Genomic DNA, 8674 nt, shown 5'->3' on the forward strand with positions numbered 1-8674 from the left:
GGAGACCGGGACGCGCCCGCTGCCTTCCGAGGCCCGGCTCCTCTAGTCGGCAGCCACCTGCCGACCAACTCATGCAAGCACACGTAGCGCCCCTGCCACGGCGATTCGTCCATCTGACCACCCCTCATTATGGGCTAGTCGGCAGTCACCTGCCCATCCACTCACGAGAGAACACGTCGTGCTTCATCTATCCTCTGACGGCCTATAAATAGTGCCTCGTGGAGCACCTGCTTCACAGTTCACACAACACCACCTGCTCCAAGTAAACACTAAACAGCAGCACTAGTAGATTTCCCGAGTGACAAGTTTGGCGCAGGATGGAGCACCAGGGACACGGCACCGGCGAGAAGAAGAGCATCATGAGCAAGATCAAGGAGAAGCTCTCCAGCAGCCACGGTGATCACCAGCAGGCCGCTGCCACCCACGGGCAGCAGGGACACACCACTACGGCCATCGATGGTGCCTACGGGCAGCACGGACACACCGGAGCCACCGGCACTGGGATGCACGGCGCCGACACGGGCGAGCAGAAGAGCGTCGCGGAGAACATCAATGACAATCTCCCTGTCGGCCATGGGGACCACCAGCAGACTGGTGGCACCGACGGGCAACAGGGACACACCGCCGCGGCGACGCATGGTGCCTCAGCCATCGGCGGCACCTATGGCCAGCAGGGTAACACCGGTATGGGGACACTTGGCGCCCCGGCCGCTGATGGTGCGTACGGGCAGCAGGGACACACTGGGGCCACCGGCACGGCGATGCACGGCGGCGGCACGGGCGAGAAGAAGGGCGTCATGGAGAACATCAATGACAAGCTCCATGGTGGTCATGAGGACCACCAGCAGACTAGTGGCACCTACGGGCAGGAGGGACACACTGATGCGGCGACGCATGGCGCCTCAGCCACCAGCGGCACCTATGGGCAGCAGGAAAACACCGGTATGGGGACACATGGCGCCCCTGCCACTGATGGTGCCTAAGGGCACCACGGACACACCGGGGCCATCCGGACGGAGATGCACGGCGCCAACACATGCGAGAAGAAGGGCGTCATGGAGAACATCAATGACAAGCTCCCTAGTGGCCATGGGGACCACCAGCAGACTGGTGGCACCTACGGGCAACAGGGATACACCAATGCGGCGACGCATGGCGCCTTACCCACTGGTGGCACCCATGTGCAGCAAGGAAACACTGGTACGGGGACATATGGCGCCCCGGCCACCGATGGTGCCTACAGGCAGCACGGACACACAGGGGCCACTGGCACGAGGATGCACGACACCGACACCGGGGAGAAGAAGGGCATCATGGAGAACATCAACGACAAGCTTCCTAGTGGCGACGAAGACCACCAGCACACCGCTGGCACTTACGGGCAGCAGGGACAAACAGGCACGACAATGCATGGTGCCTCAGCCACGGGCGACACCTATGGCCAGCAGGGACACACCGAAATGTCCGGCACGGGGACGCACGCATCAGCCAGAAAAAGGACGTGATGGAGGACATCAAGGCCAAGCTCCCAGGTGGCCATGATGATCGCCATCAGACCGGTGACACCTATGGGCAGCATGGACACACCAACACTGCAATACATGTCACCCTTGCCACCGGCGACACCTATGGGCGGCAGGGACACACCAGGATAACCGACATGGGAACATACGGCACCGGCGAGAAGAAGGGCGCCATGGAGAAGACCAAGGAGAAGCTCCCCAGTGGCCACGGTGACCACCAACAGACTGGTGGCACCTACGGGAGCCAGGAAGACACCGAAATGACTGGAATGGGGATGCATAGCACCAAGGCCACAGATGGCACAGATGGTCAGCAGGGACACACCGGAATGACTGGGATGGCGTCACACGACACCGACGAGACGAAGGGTGTCATGGAGAACCTCAAGGGGTGTTAGACTAGGTATATTGTAGATCTACGTGTTGTAACACAATACATGTACCTGTACGTTCTTTCTTATATATACATGACAGTCGTACCCGTTTAGGGTATCGAGCATTGTTCCAAACCCTAGCTTTGTCTAACATGGTATCAGACGACGCGTTCGATCCGCGCCGTGCTTTCGCCTCCTCTGCCGCCGTCGCGTCGGCCTCCGCCGCCGTGCCGCCTCCGTCAACCCTGGCGATGGACTCGCCGTTCATGGCGTCCGCACCACTCGCCTGGGCCCGTCCGGGATCGCAGCACCCGCCTGCGTCCCGATCGCCCGCGCCCCGATCGGGCGAGATTCCATCTGGCGATCCAGCTGGTGCTCCTGTGCAGTCGATGTACGCCGGGACTCAGCTCCCCCCTCGATGCATCTGGCGCTCGGACTACGTCGCGGCTGCCCTATGTTGCGTCCCAGTTGCATGCTGCGGCGCCTCCGTTGCATGATGCGTCGGCCGCCTCCGGTTCCCATGCAACATCGCTACACTCTGGGCCTGCATTGCATGCTGTGGCGCCCGCCTCCGGTTCCCATGGTGCCCCCGTACAGATGCCCTACGGTGGCCCATATCCAGCACCGTACGTCGCGCCGTCGCCGTCGCCGTACGTCGCGCCGGTGCCGTATGATTCGTCCTCCGCGGTGCCCTACGAGGTTCCGTATGGAGCGCCCTATGCTGCCCCGGTGCCGTACGTTGCGTCGCTGCAGCCCTACGGCGTACCTCCTACGGCGCCCTACGGTCATCACCAACACTACCGTACACCTCCGTTGGCCGATGCGCTGATTTCGTACAGTGCTCCGCCGACGTACGACTCGTAGCTCTCCGCACCGGTGGCTGAACCAGGACCGTTCCACTTAGCTCTCTGCCGACAACTACCTCCTGTGGCGTGCTCAGGTGTTGCCGCTGCTGCGTAGTCACTACCTTGAGGGGTATGTCGACGGTACACTGCCGTGTCCCCCGGCCATGGTTCCGGTGCCCTCAGCCGCTGGTGTCTCCGTCATGGTGTCCAACCCTGCTCATCGTCGGTGGATCGCTCAGGATCAAGCTATTCTTGGTGCCATTCAGTCCTCGCTCACTCCCTCCGTGGCCGGCATGGTGGTCTTTGCCGCGACGTCGAGGGATGCATGGGCCACGCTCGACTCCAGCTTCTCCTCGCAGTCGCTGGCCCGTTCCTCTGCCATTCGTAATCAGCTGGGCGAGGTCAAGAAAAATGATCTCTCCGTCACGGTCTTCTTCAACAAGGTCAAAAGTTTGGCTGATACACTGTCGTCTATTGGAAAGCCTCTCCGTGACGAGGAGTTTACTTCGTTCATTCTCAATGGACTTGATGAGGACTACGACTCTCTTATTGAAAATATCAATGGACGTGACATGCCGATGCCGCCTCGCGACCTCTACGTGCGCCTCCTCAACACCGAACAACGCCTAGCTGCTCGCCGCTCCGTCGGCGTCTACACAGAGGGCCCTTCTGCGAACGCTGCACTTCGCGGGGGTGCCCGTGGTGCCAAGCAGAAGGCGCCGCCGTCCGTGGGCAATCAGCCCCGTTCGTCGGCTCCACCTCCTCCGACGGCTGGTCGCAAGAGGTTGGCGCTGCGAGTCATGCGGTGGTGACGTTGAGTGTCAACTCTGCAGCATCGAGGGGCATTTGGCGTCTCGCTGCCATCGCCGCTTCAAACGCGACTTCCTTGGCATTGGGAACAACGGGAAAGGCAATGAGAAACAAGCTGCTCTCGCTACACAGGAGCCTGGGTTCACTCCTTCTTATTCTGTGGATCCGTCCTGGTACATGGACACCGGTGCCACCAATCATCTGACGAGCCAGCTCGACAAGCTGGCTACTCGCCAGCACTACACTGGTCATGACCAGGTCCGTACTGCCAGTGGATCAAGTATGCCCATCTCACATGTTGGTCAGGCATCTCTTCTTTCACGTACCACTAAAACCTTGTGTCTCCTTGATGTTCTTCGTGTTCCTTCAGTCACACGTAGTTTGCTCTCGGTTCCTAAATTAACTCGTGACAACAATGTGCTTGTTGAGTTTCACCCTTTTTATTTTTTTGTTAAGGACCGGGACACGAGGGACGTTCTTCTTAGTGGTCGAGCTCGCCATGGCCTATATGCTCTTGATGTGCCGCCTGTTTCTGAAGTTTTCAGTGGTGTTCGGGTGTCGTCGTCGCAGTGGCATTCTCGCCTCGGTCATCCTGCCACTCCCATTGTGTGACATTTGCTTCATCGCCATAGTCTTCCAGTTGAGTCCAGTAATAAGGAGTTTCTAGTGTGTGATGCCTGTCAACAGGGCAAGAGTCATCAGCTACCTTTCTCTGTATCGAGTCGTGTTGTCAAGGCTCCTCTTGAACTTGTGTTTTCGGATGTGTGGGGCTATGCCCAAACTTCTGTTAGTGGTCACAACTATTATGTTAGTTTCATTGATGCCTTTAGTCGCTTTACTTGGATTTATCTCATTAAGTGCAAATCTGATGTGTTTCATGTTTTTATGCAATTTCAAGCCCATGTTGAGAGGTTTCTTAAGTGCAAAATTATTCATGTTCAGTCTGATTGGGGGGGGGCGAATATCGCAACCTTAATACTTTCTTCACGAAACTTGGCATCTCGCATCATGTGTCTTGTCCTCATACACACCAGCAGAACGGTGCAGCTGAGCGCAAGCACCGTCACATAGTTGAAACTGGCTTAACACTGCTCGCACATGCCTCTGTTCCATTCCGGTTCTGGAGTGATGCTTTTGTTACTGCTTGTTTTTTGATCAACAGGCTACCCACACGACTTCTTCACATGAAATCTCCCCTAGAGGTTTTACTTCATGAGACTCCAGATTACTCTCTTCTCAAAGTGTTTGGTTGTGCGTGCTGGCCACATCTTCGGCCGTACAACAAGCACAAACTCGAGTATCGATCTAAGAAGTGTGTGTTTCTCGGATACAGTCCTCTTCACAAAGGTTATAAGTGTCTCCACATTCCGACGAATCGTGTTTACATTTCTCGTGATGTTGTATTCGATGAGACTGTTTTTCCTTTTTCCACACTGTCACCTTCCACCGATACCACCGCTACTGAGCTGCACTCCTTTCCAGTTTTGCCTGACCAATTTGTAGATGCTGCATATTCTCCTCTGTTGTTGCCTAACCATGGTGCAGGAACTGGACGGGGTGCTCGCCTTGAGCTTCTTCATGACGACGTGGTTGCTACGGCACCAACTGCAGTTTTGCCGCCGGACGGGTCGCTTGACTCTGCGCTTGATGACGACCACCACGATGATTGCACGTGCATGCCCCATGCACGTGGATCAGGTGGTGTGGCCACCTCACCTAGCCCGGCTGCTAGCCCGGCTGGGTCTCCAGTTCGGCCACCCGAGCCGGCTGCTACCGCAGTTCGGCCGCTCGAGCCGCCAACCTCCACGGCCTCTGCCCCGCGTGGGTCGTCCTCGCCTGGTCCGCCTTCACCGACCACTCCGGGCCCAACACCGCCGCGCCCGTCTTCGCCGGTCTCTCCGGCGCATGCAGACCCTGTGGCATCTCCTTCGGTAGAGTCTGTGGACTCGCCTACTGCTGTGGCTTCTCCAACACCTCCGCCGCCTGTCGTACTGCGCCCTCATACGTGCAGCAAGAGTGGCATTGTCAAGCCTGTCCAACGCACAGATGGTACGGTCGCATGGCTTGCGGCCTGTGTTGCTCGTGCTGAGGCCGATCCTACGGTGGAACCGCGACATTTTCAGGCAGCGCTTGGCATTCCACACTGGCACGCTGCTATGGAACAGGAGATCCATGCTCTTCGGAAGAATAATACTTGGCGTCTGGTTCCTCCTCCTTCCAGTGTCAATGTTATTGATTCCAAATGGGTGTTCAAGGTGAAGAAACATGCTGACGGGTCCATTGAGAGGTACACGGCACGACTGGTGGCCAAAGGATTTAAACAAAGGTATGGCCTTGATTATAAAGATACGTTTAGTCCTGTTATCAAGCCCACGACTATTCGTGTTCTTCTTTCGCTGGCTGTTACTCGAGGATGGTCGCTTCGTCAGCTCGATGTCCAGAATGCCTTCCTTCATGGAGTTCTGGAAGAAGAGGTATATATGCGTTAGCCCCCGGTTTTGTTGACCCTGCTCAGCCACATCATCTGTGTCGCCTCGACAAGGCTCTTTATGATCTGAAGCAGGCTCCTCGTGCGTGGCATGCACGTCTTGGCGCTGCTCTTCGTGCACATGGGTTTGTACCGTCTACAGCAGACACATCTCTTTTCATTCTTCAGCGACCTGAGGTGACTATGTACATTCTGGTCTATGTTGATGACATCATACTTGTCAGTTCATCAGTCACTGCTGCAGATCGGCTTGTGGCTTCTCTAGGGGCTGTTTTTGCTGTTAAGGATCTTGGGAGACTGCACTATTTTTTGGGTTTGGAGGTTCTTCATTCTGACAGTGGCTTGACTCTCACTCAGCAGAAGTACTCTCAGGATCTGTTGCGACGTGCAGGTCTGATGCAGTGTAAACCTGCTACGACTCCTATGTCCTCCACAGACAAATTATCAGCTTTTGATGGGGACTTGCTCTCTTCTGAGGATGCCACTGAGTACCGCAGCATCGTTGGTGGACTGCAATACTTGCTCGTCACTCGGCCAGATATTTCATTTGCAGTTAACCGTGTGTGTCAATACCTTCATGCACCGCGTGATCCTCATTGGACGGCGGTTAAGCGCATTTTGCGCTATGTTCGACACACAGCTTCGTATGGTCTCCATTTGCAGCCTGCGGCTTCTGGTTTGATCTCAGCCTTCTCTGATGCTGATTGGGCTGGTAGTCCCGATGATAGGCGATCCACTGGGGGACATGCTGTGTTCCTTGGTCCTAATTTGATCGCCTGGCAAGCTCGAAAGCAAGCTACCGTGTCTCGGAGTAGCACTGAAGCTGAGTACAAAGCAGTTGCTAATGCCACAGCTGAGATCATATGGGTTCAGTCATTGCTTCGAGAGTTGAAGGTCTTTCAAGCCCAGCCGCCTGTTCTTTGGTGTGATAACATCGGTGCTACATATCTTTCATCCAATCCGGTATTTCATGCCCGAACGAAACACATTGAAGTTGACTATCATTTTGTGAGAGAACGTGTTGCACAGAAGCTACTTCAAATCAAGTTTGTTTCTTCTAAGGATCAGCTTGCTGACATTTTCACTAAACCCTTGTCCTTGCCCTCTTTTGAAGGATGTCGACGCAATCTTAACCTCATGAATGTTTCAGGACATAGTTAAGATTGAGGGAGGGTGTTAGACTAGGTATATTGTAGATATACGTGTTGTAACACAATACATGTACCTGTACGTTCTTTCTTATATACATGACAGCCGTACCCGTTTAGGATATGGAGCATTGTTCCAAACCCTAGCTTTGTCTAACAAGGGGAAGCTCCCCGGCGGCCATGATGACCACCAGCAGACTACTCGCACCAACGGGCACCATGTTGGCACGGGGACGCATGACAACCCTGCCACCGATGACACCTATGGGCAACATGAACACCCCGGAGTGACCGGCACAGAGGCATACAGCACCGGCGGCACAGGCGAGAAGAAGGGCATTGTGGAGAATACGAAGGAGAAGCTCCCCGGTGGCTACAATGACCGCCAGCAAACCGGTGACACCTACGGGCAGCAGGGACACACCGGCACTATGACGCATGGCACCCCGTCCACCTGTGGCACCTACGGGCAGCACGGACACGCCGGACTGACCGACATGGGAACCCAGGGCACCGGCAGCACCGACAAGAAGGATGTCATGGACAACATCAAGGAGAAGCTCCCTGGTGGCCACGGTGACCACCAGCAGACCGCTGTCACCTACGGGCAGCATGGACACACTGGAATGACTGGCACGGAGACGCATGGCACCACGGCCACCGACGACGGGAAGCAAGGACACAACGGAACAACTGGCACTGGGACACACGGCACCGACGGGACCGGTGAGAAGAAGAGCCTCATGGAAAAGATCAAGGAGAAGCTGCCTGGACTGAACTAAGCCCGGTATGCCTAAGGCCGCTACCTTTGCAGAATAATACTCCACTGCATATAAATTGATTGATTCTAGTTCACCTAGCTCACTTGGTCGCTGGAGAAGCGAATGTATCTTGGTTTAAGTTTTCAAGGACAATATGTGTTCACATTTTTTTTTCTTTCTAACATTGTCGTGCAAATTTCCTTCTGGTTCAACCCATGTATGTATGTTATGAGGCCTATGGCATCTAATATATCAATATAATAATAAAGTTACTAAGCTCCCAGGAATTAGAGCCTTGTGGTCGAACATGGCTGATGGGACCACCTATCATCTAATTTTCAGTCGGTAAGAGCATCTGTAGCAGATCCCGCAAACCGTCGTCCCGAAAAAATCGTTTAGGGTATGACGCCGAGCGTGCTGCAAAAACAGATCCTGCATATGACACAAATTTAAACAAACTACTTCGCGCTAAAAACGTCTCGCCGGAGTTCATCAAACCAGCATAGTTCATCACACATGGCATATGCGAGTTTTTAGTAAAAACCATAATTAAACATAACCGAAACATAGCATAGGGGATCTACTCGTCGCTGGAGTCCTCGCCGAAGCCATTGTCGCTGTCATCGCCCTTGTCGTCCTCGTCGCTAAAGATGACCTTGGCGGGCAGCGGCTTCCCTCTGTAAAGCGTATCGTAGATCAGCAAATCGGAGATCCGGTTTTGGAGC

The 8674-nt window shown here is 55.0% G+C and overlaps 1 pseudogene; it reads left to right on the top strand.

Annotated features, from left to right (window-relative positions):
• Positions 1-248: 248 nt before the first annotated feature.
• On the top strand, positions 249-7970 carry LOC123138916 (cold shock protein CS66-like; annotated as a pseudogene).
• The last annotated feature ends 704 nt before the right edge of the window (positions 7971-8674 follow it).

Source organism: Triticum aestivum, chromosome 6B (genome assembly GCF_018294505.1).
Source record: "Triticum aestivum cultivar Chinese Spring chromosome 6B, IWGSC CS RefSeq v2.1, whole genome shotgun sequence".
In the NCBI taxonomy this organism is placed as follows: Eukaryota; Viridiplantae; Streptophyta; class Magnoliopsida; order Poales; family Poaceae; genus Triticum; species Triticum aestivum.